Raw genomic sequence first — 16,418 nt, 5'->3', positions numbered from 1 at the left:
CTGATCCAACGAATCAATTCACCCCAAAGTTAGAGATGGCTGCTCTTCGTCCTCTTAGAGAATATGTCGCTCCTTCGCGCGCTGAACCACACTCAAGCATCGCACCACCTGCGATTGAGGCGAACAATTTCGAACTGAAACCTTCACTGGTCCAAGCTGTTCAACAGAATCAATTCTCTGGAAGCCCTGTAGACGACCCTAACCTCCATTTATCCGTGTTCGTGCAATATGCCGACACTGTCAAAGCTAACAACGTTAGTTCCGAAGCTATTCGATTACGTCTCTTTCCTTTCTCCTTGAGAGATAGAGCTAGAGCGTGGCTTCAATCCCTGCCTTCGAACTCCATAACCACATGGGACGAATTGAAGAGAGTATTCTTAGCGAGATATTTTCCGCCTAGCAAAACTGCTATGCTCAGAGGTCAAATCAACGGATTTACCCAAAAAGATAACGAATCACTCTTCGAAGCTTGGGAACGTTATAAGGACATGCTTAGATTATGCCCTCATCATGGACTCGAACCATGGCTGATCATCCATACTTTCTATGGTGGTCTCTTATATAACACTAAAATGACTATAGATGCCGCTGCTGGCGGAGCAGTAATGGACAAGCAACATGATGAAGCATATAACCTCATAGAGAACATGGCACAAAACCATTACCAATGGGGTGGAGAACGAGCTGCTCTAGAGAAAGCACAAACCAAAGGAGGAATGTACGAAATAAGTGGTATAGACCGCGTTAACGCGAAAGTAGACGCTTTAACTCAAAAGATCGAGAACTTAACCGTCACTCCATCAGCCACCGCTGCTGCTGTAATACCTAACTGCGAGATCTGTGGATTGACTGGACATGCAGTTGCCGAATGTCAACTCTTGACTGGAACCCCGTCTGATCAAGTAAATTATGCTCAAGGAAACCCCTACTCTAACACGTACAACCCTGGATGGAAGAACCATCCGAACTTTTCCTATAAAAACAACAATGCGTTGTACGCACCTGGACAAGCACCTGCTGTACCACCTGGCTACCAAAAAGCGCCTGTAGCTGCTCAAAACACTCCTAGGAAGTCAAATCTAGAAATCATGATGGAAAACTTTATAGCTTCCCAACAACAAACCAACAAAGACTTCCTGAATCAAAATATTCACAATAGCGAGCAACTGAAACAACTATCGAACAAAGTAGATGCTTTAGCTACGCATAACAAAATGCTTGAAACTCAAATCTCACAAGTAGCTCAACAACAAGCACCTACCGCTGCCCCTGCTGGCACGTTTCCTGCTCAACCACAACCTAATCCTAAAGGACATGCGAACGCAATAACACTACGAAGTGGAACGAATTACGATGGACCCGTTGATCCTCGAACTCAAAACGTACCCATGTCACAACAAGAGCCAAAGGAAACCCAAAAGACATCAAACGATGACCAAACTGCTAAGACTAAAGAGAACCATAACGAAGTGGAACCTGAAAAGGAAAAACCTTATGTTCCACCACCACCTTATAAGCCGCCAATTCCTTATCCTCAAAGATTAGCTAAATCAAAAACCGAAGCGCAATTTAAGAGATTTGTAGAACTTCTGAAGCAATTAAACATAACCATACCATTCACAGAAGCCATAACTGAAATGCCTTCGTACGCTAAATTCCTAAAAGAAATCTTATCGAACAAAAAGAAACTAGAGGATAACGAAACTGTGACGCTTACCGCTGAATGTAGTGCTATCATCCAAAACAACATGCCTCCAAAACTGAAAGACCCTGGTAGTTTCTCTATACCCTGCGTAATAGGTAAAACCATTATAGAGAAAGCCTTGTGCGATTTAGGAGCTAGTGTTAGTTTGATGCCTCTCTCAACCTGTAAGAAACTAAATCTAGGTGAGCTTAAAGCAACGAGAATGTCTCTTTAACTAGCAGACCGTTCAGTAAAATATCCTGTAGGAATGTTAGAGAATATCCCTGTTCGTGTAGGTCAATTCTACATCCCGACTGATTTCATCATTATGGATATCCAAGAAGATTCTAACATCCCGATCATATTAGGTAGACCATTCCTAGCAACCGCTGGTGCAATTATAGACGTAAAGCGAGGAAAGCTTACTTTTGAAGTAGGAGAAGAGAAAATAGAATTTATCCTTTCCCAATTCCTAAAAGCACCTTCTATAATTGACACATGCTGCTCTGCTGACATAATCGACGAATGTGTTCATGAAATACAATCCGAGCCAAACAAGGAAACCGAGATCATAAAAATTCCTATGCCGCCAATCCTTGAAGATGACAACTGGCGAGGGGAATATCAAGATAACCACTTGAGTGAATGCTTGGCACTTACTCCTGATCCTATACCTGGACCGAAGAAGCCTGCTATAGAACTAAAAACACTGCCTACCGATCTTAGATACGAATTCCTCGACGAAGAACAAAACAGACCCGTTATAGTGAACGCCAACTTAGGACAAACCGAGACTGTGAAATTACTTACTGTCCTAAGAAAATACCCAACCGCTTTAGGATACAACATATCAGATTTGAAAGGAATAAGTCCTTCCCTCTGTATGCACCGCATAATGCTCGAAGACGACTGTAAAACATCTAGAGAACATCAAAGGCGGATAAATCCTATTATGAGTGATGTGGTTAAGAAGGAAATCCATAAACTACTAGAAGCCGAAATAATATATCCTATATCCGATAGTAAATGGATTAGCCCTGTTCACGTCGTACCAAAGAAAGGAGGAGTTACTGTAATCACTAACGCTAAAGGTGAATCTGTAGCACAACGTACCCAAACTGGATGGAGAATGTGCATTGACTATAGGAAGCTAAACAAAGCTACTCGAAAAGACCATTTCCCTTTACCTTTCATAGATCAAATGCTCGAACGCCTAGCTAAACACTCGCATTTCTGTTATCTGGATGGATACTCCGGATTTTTCCAAATTCCTATTCACCCTGACGACCAAGAGAAGACCACATTTACCTGTCCTTATGGTACATTCGCCTATAGACGAATGCCTTTTGGGCTTTGCAATGCACCCGCGACCTTCCAAAGATGCATGATGGCAATATTTGCCGACTTCCTAGATGGAATAATGGAGGTCTTTATGGACGACTTCTCCGTCTGTGGAGGAAGTTTTGAAGCATGTTTAGCGAACCTTGAGCTGGTACTTAAACGATGCGTAAGCGTAAACCTAGTCCTTAATTGGGAAAAATGCCATTTCATGGTTCGACAAGGAATTGTATTGGGACACATCGTATCTGATAGAGGGATCGAAGTTGATAAAGCCAAGATTGAAATTATCGAAAACCTTCAACCTCCCAAAACCGTTAGAGAAATAAGAAGTTTTCTAGGACACGCTGGTTTTTACCGACGTTTCATTAAGGATTTCTCTAAAATTACAAAACCGTTGACCGAGCTATTAATGAAAGACGCCGAATTCATCTTTACCGATAAATGCACTGAAGCATTTCATACACTTAAACAAGCATTAATCTCTGCGCCAATTATGCAACCTCCCGACTGGAATGAACCTTTCGAAATCATGTGCGACGCAAGTGACTATGCTGTAGGAGCCGTTCTAGGGCAAAGGAAAGATAAGAAACTACATGTCATTTACTATGCAAGTAGAACCCTAGACGAAGCTCAAATGAATTATGCCACGACAGAAAAGGAATTATTAGCTGTCGTGTTCGCACTAGATAAGTTCCGTTCTTACCTGGTAGGAGCCAAAATAATCATATACACTGATCACGCCGCCATTAGGTACCTCCTAACCAAAAAGGACGCCAAACCAAGACTTTTGAGATGGATCTTGTTACTACAAGAGTTCGACCTGGAAATTAAAGATAAAAAGGGCACTGAAAACGTCGTAGCAGATCACCTCTCTCGATTGGAAAATCTAAAACCCGAAGAAGTACCAATTGACGACGATTTCCCTTATGAAAGACTCATCGCTCAATTAGAAGCAAATGAATTTGAACCATACCATCCAAACACCGAAACCAACATATTAGCTGAAATAGCCGTAGCCCGATCTAACACACCTTGGTATGCAGATTTCGTAAACTACCTAGCTGCTGGAGTGCTGCCTCCTGATTTAAGTTATCAACAGAAGAAGAAATTCTTCCACGACCTAAAACATTATTATTGGGATGACCCACTCTTGTTCAAAAGAGGCCCCGATGGAATCTTTAGACGTTGTGTACCCGAAGAAGAAATAGGAAGCATAATCACACACTGCCATTCTGCACCGTGTGGAGGACACCATAGCACATTGTTATACCCCAAAATTTGCCCACATATTTTTCAAGAAAACTCCAATCTGAAAATTAAGAGTCTCATATAATCATGGATTTTTATTTCAACAAATATCCTGACATATGAAATACTTAGTTTTTAGAATTTTTCTTATACAGTAATTTGGCTTGCAGTTGAATTTATTCTTACGCAAACGCCAAATACTGTTTATTACTTCACACATGCTATTTATTTATTTACAGATAAATAGTACTGACGCAATTGGTACAGAGTTCAATCTTTTTGCAGGCGCAGAATCAGGAAACTCAGACTGTACTGGTAACAAGTAGATTATTATTATCTTTTGTTTCCCACTAATTTTTTGTACTATATTCCATTATTTTCAAAAATCTTTTCAAATCTCTTTTTCAAAAAAATCAAATCTCTCTTTTTTTTCAACACTATCTCCACTTTCTTTCAAACCTTTCTTCCACTCAAATTTTCCTTTTGTACGGAATCACACTATTCCCCAACGTCTCTATCCTTCTTTCCATTCAATAAATACCTCTCATTCTTCCATAAAAATCTCACATCAAATTCTAGTTCATTTCTCAAATTTCCACTTCATAATCCATCTTCTCTTCTTCCCTAACAAGAATGGCAAAATGGATAGAGACACTGTCTCTTACAGTCATCACCATTGCTACGGTGATCATGACTTTCTTCTGCCTGCATAGTCCTGAGGAGTGTGGACCTGCAATGGTTATGCTCCCAATCATCTACATGTTATTGTTCATAGCATGGGTCATTAATCGTCATTCTTAAAATTTGCCGTATTTCTTATTTCTTAAATGTACCGTTTATTCGTCGTACTGTTCAATATAATATGTAATATTTGTACTGTCAGTATTAAATGTTGTACTATTTGTCATAATATTGCTTAATTACTCAGATAATATTTTATGTGTTTTCTGCCAGTCAAATATTCCTATTTCTGTGCATTAAATGATTTTCAGGGTTATTATCGGTAATTTTGCCCGCATACCGTAAATATTAGTTATTTATTATGTCTGTGTTTTTCTAACAAGTCATGTAAATAAACTTTCATTTTTCATAAAACATAAAACAAAAACAACAAAAAAGAAAATTAACTTTGACTGTTGATTTTTCACTTTTAACTGCTGTTTCAATACCTGGACAGTCAGTTGACAGCCAAACTGCCGGCAGTACAATTCTCAGTGTTTTGTACCATCAATCAAATCAATCTTTCACAATTCAAAATTCCAAGATTTTTGTTCAAGAAGTCTTCTGAATATCACATGATTAGCAGAGACTCAACACTGCACAAAAATCAGGTACGCTTAACTGTCTCCTACATAAACAGTCCATGACTAGGGTTTTCTTGTTTTTACAGGAGAAACAAGTTTTTGAGAGCTCAAATGGATTTCATATACATCCATATATCTCAAAGTACCATCATACAAATTTTCAAACTTCAATTCACTCAGACGCACCGTCAGCAGCTCAAACAGTCAACAGGCGACCCGTTTGACCAAAAAAGTCAACAGACAGTCAAAAATGAAATTTTTTGTCAAAGTCCATATTTTGTCAAAGGATTCATCATTTGATCATTGGATGATCATAATTCATCAAGGAAAGATCAAAAATCAACAAAACCCTAAGATTCAAAATTAGGGTTTTTGCCTGAAAAGTCAACTCAACTTTGACTGGTCATAACTCTCTCATCCTTCATCCAAAAAATTCAAACCAAAGCTCATTTTGAAGTAAATTCAATTATCTTTCAAATTCAATTGATCCCATGGTCATTGCATTCACCATTTGAAAAATATGACCAAAGACATTACAGGTCATTTTCAAAGTCAACAAAAAGACACTTTTTTCAAAAGGACACACAAGGAGCATCAAAAATCATTTTGATATGAGACCAAAGGCATTGGTTAGAGGACTCTTTGAGGTTTCCAAAAAGTGCAAGATCTCCTTCATATGGCAAAAATTGAGGGATTTACACCTTGTTAAAGTTGGCTAAATTTTGGAAAATGCATGAAACCAACATTGTTCAAAATTGCATTTTTTCCAAATGGGGCCAAGTTTTCAGCATTCAAACATCATTTCCATGTTACTATGGGCCTCCCACGACCAAGACTAAGCCCATACCTTTTTTTATCCATTTTTGCATGATTTTATCTTACTTTAAGATTAAAATTAAAAGGAAAATGCATGGATAAATGGTAGCTTACAAATCAAGCATGACTCACCCCAAAGAATCTTCATCTTTCTGCAGAGAAGTAAAGGGCAAGGCAGGTGCATTGAAGGCAAGGTGACTTGGTCAAGAATTCAAGCTTTTTTAATATTAAAGAATGCAAGATTTCAACAAAGGCAACTAGCTACATATTAGCTTCAATTCTAAGCACACATAGCTTATAAATAAGCTATCTTAGTTCAGCAACAAAAGGGAGACAAGTTCAGAAGAAAAGCTAAGCATAACACCTTTGTAATCACTTGAAAAAATTCAAAGAAAACTCAAATTCGAATTTGTAATTTCTGCTCATTTCAATACAAACTAAGCATTCATACACCTTCCTTGAACATCACTGAAACTATCTCAATCAATTACAAGCCTTGAAGCTCACTGAATCGAGCTACACAGGTCAAAAATTGTTCAAACTAAAATCAATTCGTATCTGGCTATTCACACATGTTTAACAAGATGTAGACATACTATTGAGTTTGGTTTGAGGTGTAGATCATTTCTGGAGCTTTAATTAAGTTTTAGATGCGTATACACGAAACCACCATTTTAGGGTTCTTCATCCTAAAATTAGGGTTTTCCAAATTAGGCAAAATTACAGGTTCTGAATAGCACCATTGAGTTCGCATGAACAATACGAACTCAACCATACCATCGCGCCAAATTTATACTCACGTTTGCTTGTATTCGCTATTATTACCAGGTGTAAAAGATTGGGTTTTTTACACCACCTGCAAATGAACGGTGTAAAAACCTATCTGAAGGTTGAAGATGATGCGTGGTGCCCTCTGATTCGCTGGGAGGCGCGCGCGTGTTTTTTTAAACTGACTTGGAATTCAGTGTTTTGCAGGTGTTCCACGTGCTATGGTCCCTCACCATCTGGGCCTTCTGATCCATCCATCAGCTCATCCAACGCCTCAGAACACGCACGCATATCATACTCCCTCATTTAATTTCCATACAGGATCAGTATCCTTTTATTTTCTATTTTATTTTCTATTTTATTTTAATTTCTCTGTTAAATTAATTAAAAATAGTTTTAAAAATCCAAAAAATACACAAAAAATATTTTTAGACTTCTAAAATAATATATTATTTTCTGAAATAAAAATATTTTATTTTTTTTCAAAATTTCAATATTTTGCATAATTAATTAGTATATATTTATATATTTGCTTTTTAATTATTCTAACCAATCAAAAAATCATAAAAAAAATTGTTCTTTATATAAAATATTGTTTATATATTATAAACTAATTTTGTACATATTTTGAATAATTTTCTCTCTAAGTTTTAATTATTTGTATAATTATTTGCATAATTATGTATTAATTAACTTAATCAATTTCAAATCAATTTCAAAAATTCCAAAAAAATTAGTTTTGTTTTAAAATTAATTGACAAATATTTTGTACATATTTTAAACTTAATTTCTAGGTTTAAATCAATTTTCATCTTTTTTCTTCATTTTAATTTAATTAATTTTGCATTCATTATAATTAAAACCAATCATAAAAAATCCAAAAACATGCCTTTTATTTTTCTTGCAATTTAAAATTCCTAGATAAATGTATAGGATGTCAAATTCATGTAAATAGGCTAGTTTACATTTCCCGCACAATCGATGTAATAGCGTAGATTTACTTTCCGCACTTTACATTTCCGCACTTTAATTTCCAGCAAATATAAACTGCGTGTATGTCAAAGATAAAATTGAACCGTTAGATCACTAACTTCAAAGATAAATATCTGAATCCAATCACAATCACACTTGCACCTCTTAAGGTAAATCCCTTTCACAATCTTTCAAAACCAAAGTCAAATTCTACTGTTTTGAGTACAAAATCGAACCTTGCTTTTATATCCGGTGAAAGGATAGATTTTTAAAGGAAATAGGATAAAGACCTTACAACTCAGGGTAGACCTCCTAGTTTGCTTGCTCAAATCAAAACAAATAAAATTCTCATACACTGTTGTTTTTACAAAACTTTAAAAAAGACAATACTTTGTATATATCCCAAACACGGATTATTACAAAGTTAACGTTCTTTTCAAAAACATCTTTCGAAAGATAAACAAGCTTTTTGTATACATCCACATACGGATTATTACAAAAATTCAATTTACAAAAGTATTTGGGAACCACATATGAGCAATTTCAGAGCAATCGAAAAAATGATCGACAAACAATTGAGCTAAGCAAACTTAAGAGCCCATGGATAACCATGGATACAAAGGGTGCTAACACCTTCCCTTTGTATAACCTACCCCCTTACCCAGAATTTCTTAAAGGTCTTTTTTCTGTGTCTTTTATAAACCTTTCCTTAATTGGATAAAATAAAAGGTCGGTGGCGACTCTGTGATATTTTCAAAAATGCGAAAGCATTAAGCGATAAAAAAGAGTCAGTTCACGTATCTCTACCGAACAGAGGTATGGCCCGGATTAAAAAACGGAGGTCCACAGAACTGGCGACTCTGCTGGGGATTTACTTTCAAAAACAAAATGTTTTCAAAAGGGGTTACCTTAAGAGAATAGGTCGATGTTTTCAATTGTTTGACTTGATTGTTCTATTTTTCAAAGGCTTGCTTGGGTATTTTGCTTGTGTGAAAGATTCTAACCCGAATCTCGAGATACCTTAAGTATATGACAATAGACCAAGGAAACTGTACGGCATGTACCGATACGGTTGATCTGGTAGTCATCGTTAGTGTGACACTTTGGTTTATACTGATGTCCCTTGAAAACGATCAAGGAGTATATTAGGCTTCCCAAATGTCATTAAACACTAATTTGTCTTAGAACCTTTTTAGTTGAACTTGACTTGTGGCCTATTAAGTGGCTAGCTTTGAAATTGATCGAAGTTAGTTATCCTCGAGGAATATTTTGATCGGCCGTTCGAGCGCCGTATTGAGATGTTACTTCCAAGGATCATAGAACCCGAATACTATTCTAGGACAGGTTTTAACCAACTCAACTTCAGTGGGGAGGGTATCACCTATCAGCTCCATGCAAGCCTTTAAACCTAAGGCTTTTGTTTGATTTGTTTTTGTGTGCCACATGTTTGCATCATAAGCATATCATTTTTTTTTTGCACCAGACACTTCAAGGATCAAAGAGTTTACCTTTGTTTTTGCAGGTAATGGCTCCCGCCACCAAAGATTACATCCGAATCAACATCTCAACGGTACCATCTGAACTAAAAGACTTGGTGTCAGAATTCCCCAGGAATGTTCAATTAACTGAAAGGCATGGTCACCTACTCCATTTGGTTACCTCAAAATTTGAAGAAGACATGATACGGGTCCTGTTCCAGTTCTTTGACCCTGAACATCATTGCTTTACCTTTCCTGATTACCAGTTGGTACCCACTTTGGAAGAATTCTCTGAACTAATGGGATTGCCTGTTCAAAATCAATTACCTTTCACTGGTTTAGAAAGGATTCCAAAACCTGAAGTCATTGCTGCTGCTTTACATCTGCGGAAATCAGAAATCAAGTCCAATTGGGAAACAAAGAGTGGAGTTGAGGGTTTGCTTGCCAAGTTCTTATTGGAAAAGGCTCGACTACTGCTAGAAAACAAAAGTTATCCAGCTTTTGAGGAAGTTACGGCACTTTTGATCTATGGGTTGGTTTTATTCCCTAATCCCGACCAGTTCATAAGTGTACACATCATCAACCTTTTCCTAATCCGTAACCCGGTACCAACATTGCTGGGAGACATTCTACATTCTCTACACACTCGTACCATGAAGAAACGAGGAACTCTCATGTGCTGTATACCACTACTGGCTAGGTGGTTTACATTTCATCTTCCCCGATCAGTGTTGAGAAAAGAACAAAGAATGCAATGGTCTCACAGGATTATGTCTTTGTCTCATTCAGATATCCGGTGGAACAACTTCTTTCAAAGAGACATTACTATCATTGATCATTGTGGAGAGTACCCTAATGTGCCACTCCTTGGCATCAAAGGAGGCATCACTTACAATCCCTCTTTAGCTCTACGCCAATTCGGATATGCAAGGAGCAACGGTCCTCATGACATGATTACCCATGGCATTGTGTTTGATTACGAGAATGATTCTCATAGACACCGACGAAGGTTCATACATGCATGGGGCAGTGTCTATAGAATAGAAAGCAAAACTCTGGGGCAATGGAATTCTATTCCTATGGAACCTTACCTCAGATGGGTCCGCACTCATGCTCAAAAACTCCTTATGCCATATCCTGCTGTTCTACCTGTGACTATTGAACCAGAGGTCGAAGGATATGAACCTCAAGTTATTTTACACCCGGACATGCCAACTGACCTAGAAGAGTTGCAAAAATCTTGGGTTCAACTCAAAGAGGAAAGAGACACCTTCAAATCATACTGTCAGGACTATGAGAGAAGGATATTGGAGCTTACCGGACAGCTTCAAGAAGAACAACAGATCAACACATTCCTGGGGGCAAAGAGAAAGCGTCCACGGGAGACCTGAAGGATCATTCCATTTTATTTCTGTCTTGTAAGCCCAAATGAGGCAAAAATAAAAAAAAGAAGCAAAAAAAAAAAAAAGAAATTGATTAACTAACGTTTGTTTCTTCTTTAACAAATCTAAACTCTAAGATCCTTGAAACATTGCACACACATTTCACTTCATACATTGCATTTCATATACATTGCATTTGCATTTCATACATTGCATACACATGGCATCCAGTCATACACATTGCATAACAGGTTCACATGACGGATTTCTCATCTTCTCGCTGTTTATTTCAGTCAGAAGAGATGGAATCTGAAATGAGTATCAAGAATCTCGAAGCACAGAATGCCCAAGTCCAAGTGGCAATTCTGGAACTAGCAAAGGGGCAAGAAGAACTAAAAGCCCTGATGATCAAGAAGAAAAAGAAGCCCAAAGGATCTGCAGGAGTGAGTCACCTGAGAAGGAAGATCAAAATTCCAGTCAAAAAGTTCAAAAAGCCACCGATCCCTGAAACAGTCGGTGATGATGAACAAGACGACAATCAAAGCAATCAGGGTTCTGCTAAACCCTCTCTCTCTTCAAATGAAGAAAATGATCATTCTGGGGACGAACTGGATGATGAAAAATACCAACAGCTGGAAGACCGTATGAAAGCCATGGAGATACAAAAAATACCTGGCTTAGATTTCAATGATCTGGGACTCATCTCGGATGTTGTTATCCCTCCAAAATTCAAAGTTCCAGTCTTTGCAAAATATGATGGAGTTTCTTGCCCGAAACTACATCTGAGATCCTATGTGAGGAAGATACAACCTGTAATACGGTGAACTGACTTTTATAATTGAAAATGTCGCGGTTAAGCATGAGTCGCCACCGACTTTTATTTTATCCAAATTTATCAGAAAGGCTAAAAGAACAGAAAAAGACCTTTTAAAAAGATTTGAGTTCGGGGGGTAATTATGCAAAGGGAAGGTGTAAGGCACCCTTTGCATCCATGGTTTTCCATGGGCTCTTAATTGCTTTGCTTGCTCGTTTTCAGAAAATGTAGATGAAAGAGGAAAAAGTGGACTTTAGCTCGTAAATGAGCGTAGCCAGTTTTCGAAGAATTGTGAGAAAGAATATTAAAGATGAGCATTGCAAGGCAATTAGGGGCAATTACCTTAAACTCAGATGATAGGTCTCTTTTTAGCCTTTCAGAATGAAAGGATCTATCCTTGCCATAAGAGGGCAGGAAGCCTTTCGTTTGGAGGTTAAAGGGTCGTCGAAACATCCTTTGCCATAAGACTGTCCCATGCCATAGAAGGGCAGGTAGTCTAAGGTAAGGATCAGAATAAGCCTTTTCGTAGGCAGCCAGAGGATACCTCAGCCTTTTCCGTAGGCAACTTCCGAGGGTCGAGGTCGTATTTGTGTATCGAAGGCAACATCATTTAAGGTCGCATGACCTTTATTTATCGAGGCAGCATGGCTGAGGTATCCTCGTATTCGAGGGACATGGCTTATTCTGCAAAAACACAAAGGCAACAGGCAACAAGGCAACAGAGAGGTTACCCCAAAAGGGTGCGTGTGTGCAACAATCACGTGGTTCAATTCAGTTATTTATCTTGTAATTAGTGACTCTAATCCAGTTTAAATTTGCACTCCCTAAATTACTAACCACGCAGTATATAAAACAATAAAGGGGAAGGGAAATTGAAACCAGCGGATCCCCAAAAGGGTTTGGCACAAGTAATAATAAAAGAAAACAGAAAATATTTAGGGTTTAGGGTTACCCATGGCGTAGTTTTGGCATTCGACAAACCCTGAAAAGGTGGGAAAAATGGCAAACAAAAGAGGGTGAGTGCATTATCGGTTCGGAGGAAAACTTTATTAACTCTAAAAAACAAAAGAATAAAGAATTTAAAAGTAAATGAATGAAGAGTACTTAGCTTGGCATTTGCCCTGACAGGGTTGGTGGGCAAAGGTTTGCCTGAAGCATTGACTCTGACCATTAAGAAACTGAAAGAAGAAACATCAAGGCGTGAATGTATAGGCAGTTCATTGCCATTAAAAATAAATCCTAATTAAATAAAAGGCAGGAAAATATTTAAATAAGAAAAGGTTAGAACTTAGCTTCGTTCTTTTGACGTGGCGCGTCGTCGGAGGAAACCCTGTTGCTAACCCTGAATGCTCGAATCAGGTGTGGTCGACCCTTGCAGGTTCTGAAACGTTGGATTAATCCATGCATGCATGGACAAGCTATGAATGTCCGCGATTCTCGCATAGAGATGCAGTTCTCGGTGGTTCTCGACAACGATCAGCGGTGAGCGTGCTCCGGCGGATGGCTGGTGGTTTCCGTCCGTGGATCTACCACAGTTGGTCGGAGCGGCGCCGCTCTGTTGTGCGAGAGAGGAGCTTGGATCGGAGAGGTCATGGCCGCCGGTGACGGTGGTGTGGTTTTGCTCGCCGTCGACGATGCTGATGGCCGCGGTTGGCGATGAAGGTCAGAGGTCATCGGATATGCTTTTCCGATTTGCTGTAGCGTTGTTGTTCGATGTAACTCGGTGTGGCTCTCAAATCGATGTTGTCCGTTCCACTGTTGTTGCTTGCTTCTGAGTTTGTTGCGTCTTAATCTGCAGGAACTCAGCATCCATGTCGAACTGAGTTGTAGATGAAGGTGCTGAGCGTTGATGACTATGGTGTTGTATGCCATGATGTTGGAGTTGACGAAAATGTCTTTGTTCACGGAACTGTTGACAAAGGGAGAGGGCCAGATCTATGGATGTTTGCCGGGACTGTATCGGCGTTGATGTGCTTTGCGGCCGAGTTTTTCCTTCTTCTCTATTTCTCTGCAAAACAACAACAACAACAACAAAAACCTGTACAAAAATTATATTAGCTTGGCTTGTGATTTTCTTTGAATGAGATTGGCGTAACAATTAGGATTGATGGTGCGACTGTGTCTTTGTGATGATTCTCCGGCGGCTTCGAGTTGCATCCATGTCGGAGCCTTATTCTTTTCTCTTTCTCTGCAAAACAAATTTGACTGTGCATAGGTTAAGAGTTGAGTAGAATATCGAAACATGATGGTTGTTTTTGTTTCTTGGTAAATAAAGAGTTTGACTTCCCTGTGTTCTTCTTCTCTTTTCATGAAGATGATGCCAAGAAGACATTGTTTCGCGTCGGTGTTGTGTTATTGTTGTTCGCTAACTCCGATCTTACTTCCTCTTTGGTATGCCGCCCTCTTAAACAACCTTATCGATCGTATTATGTCAGTTACTTGAAATGACACGACATACGAAAATATTTGCGGGAAAATTTTGGGGTATGACAGCTGCCCCTGTTCAATTTTCTTAAACCTGAAGATGTAGAGTGGTTTGTTTGCCAGTCGGAATCTGAAGGTGGAAGAGGATTGAACACTAGAATACCCAGAAATTTGCCCTTGCTGAAGTAGGGACCTTTGTCGGAGATGGGCTTGAAGATGCCCTCCAGTAAATCATGCATTAGATTATGTTTGGAGTGTTTGAGAAGTAGTTGTTTGTTGTTCGTGATGATAGAGTTAGATCTCTTGTCGCGTCAGCACCGTTCGTAGTAGCCGAATTAGACTTTAGAAACAGTTGATCGTGTCCACATCGTTCGTGATGATGGAATTAGATCTCTGAGCGTTGACCGTTAAGGAACCGTCCGAGGTTACCGCTTTTAGATTTTGAAAAGTTGATTGTTTAAGGAATCGTCTGAGATATCGACTTAAATCTGAAGGTAGATCATTAAGGAACCGTCCAAGGTATCGACTTAGATCCAAAGGTAGATTATTAAGGAACCGTCCAAGGCATCGACTTAACTCTGAAGGTGGATCATTAAGGAACCGTCCAAGGTATCGACTTAACTCCAAAGGTGGATCATTAAGGAACCGTCCAAGGTATCGACTTAACTCCAAAGGTAGATCATTAAGGAACCGTCCAAGGTATCGACTTAGATCTGAAGGTAGATTGTTAAGGAACCGTCCAAGGTATCGACTTAACTTTGAAGGTGGATCATTAAGGAACCGTCCAAGGTATCGACTTAACTCCAAAGGTAGATCATTAAGGAACCGTCCAAGGTATCGACTTAGATCTGAAGGTAGATTGTTAAGGAACCGTCCAAGGTATCGACTTAACTCCAAAGGTGGATCATTAAGGAACCGTCCAAGGTATCGACTTAACTCCAAAGGTAGATCATTAAGGAACCGTCCAAGGTATCGACTTAACTTCCGAAGGGTTTTGAAGTTGTTTATTCGACTGCAGCACTAACCTTGCATGTTATGTACGCCTTTGTCGTGATGCATTATGTATTATGTATGAATATGTTTATGATTTATGACGTATGACTATGATTTATGCTATTTGACACATCTTGATTGAGAAGGTAAATCTCTGTATCCTTGTGGTTTTATTGTCCGATCTTGTCTTGAAGATGCTTAACTGGGGATTTATGGTTTCAGCTCGGGGATGATCAGTAGTTTGATGTACCCTGATTTAGAGATATTAATAAACCATGTTGGAGAAGAGCAACATGTTGGATGACCGGTAGTGTTGAAGATGTAAGCTCTGTTGGGGAGCCATGTCTTTGTCGGGACGGGTATGTTTGAAGATATCTTCTTAATGATTACTCTGTGGGGATATGATCTTATGAACGTGGCTCTGTGAGGAGATGTGGGTGTCTTGAAAGTTGCCCCCAGTATCATGGTAACTTACTACTTGATTCAGGACACGCCACTGAGTATTGATCAAGATGTTGAACTGGACTTGCATAGATTTGCCCCAGTTAGCACGAACTTTGGAAAGATTCGCCTCGCGAGGACTTTATGAGATGTTTACTATGGGCGATATGCCCCCAGTAGTCATAGGCTCATGACAATGTCTCACATTGATTGGGGAGTAGCTTTAGATATACTTGGTTAGATATACTTGGATGCATGCCCCTGATTGTCTGAGCATCCATGAGAGATACTCGGAATCTTGACTTGATTGCGTCAGATTGATTGGACAAAACATGTCATGCCCCTTGTATACGTAAGAGACATGGCTTCTTGGAGTAATTTTGTTTGTCGGGATAACCTTCAGTCATTAGCCATACCCTGTGCAAGTTTATTCTGATGCTAACATTTTGAAATTATGTAGCAGAATATGTTTAATAATGAATTCATGAGATGCAATGCATACGTCTGTCTTGAGTTTTTGAAAAACATTAAAACTGGAGATGTAAAATCATGATGTTTATAAAAACACGACGTTTGTGAAAAATAGGATATCAACTTAACATTTGTAGTAAACCTTAAGGAGTCGGGATACCTTTCGGTGACAGTATGATTTCGAACTAACCATGCTTCAATTAGGACTTTCAAGGGTTGTAACGTGGCTTGGTTCACGGTTTAAGAAACAAAGGATAAAGGCTCAAAATTTTATTGTACCCA

At 38.8% G+C, this 16,418-nt stretch overlaps 1 non-coding gene across 1 annotated transcript; it reads right to left on the bottom strand.

Annotated features, from left to right (window-relative positions):
- Positions 1 to 410: 410 nt before the first annotated feature.
- On the bottom strand, positions 411 to 517 carry LOC131615294 (small nucleolar RNA R71). Its single transcript, XR_009287717.1, has one exon. It is a non-coding gene; the product is annotated as a small nucleolar RNA R71 (small nucleolar RNA).
- Positions 518 to 16,418: the final 15,901 nt, after the last annotated feature.

Source organism: Vicia villosa, linkage group LG6, assembly GCF_029867415.1.
Source record: "Vicia villosa cultivar HV-30 ecotype Madison, WI linkage group LG6, Vvil1.0, whole genome shotgun sequence".
In the NCBI taxonomy this organism is placed as follows: domain Eukaryota; kingdom Viridiplantae; phylum Streptophyta; class Magnoliopsida; order Fabales; family Fabaceae; genus Vicia; species Vicia villosa.
Note: the sequence above shows the minus strand (reverse complement) of the source record. Positions and strands in the feature narration are given on the sequence as shown.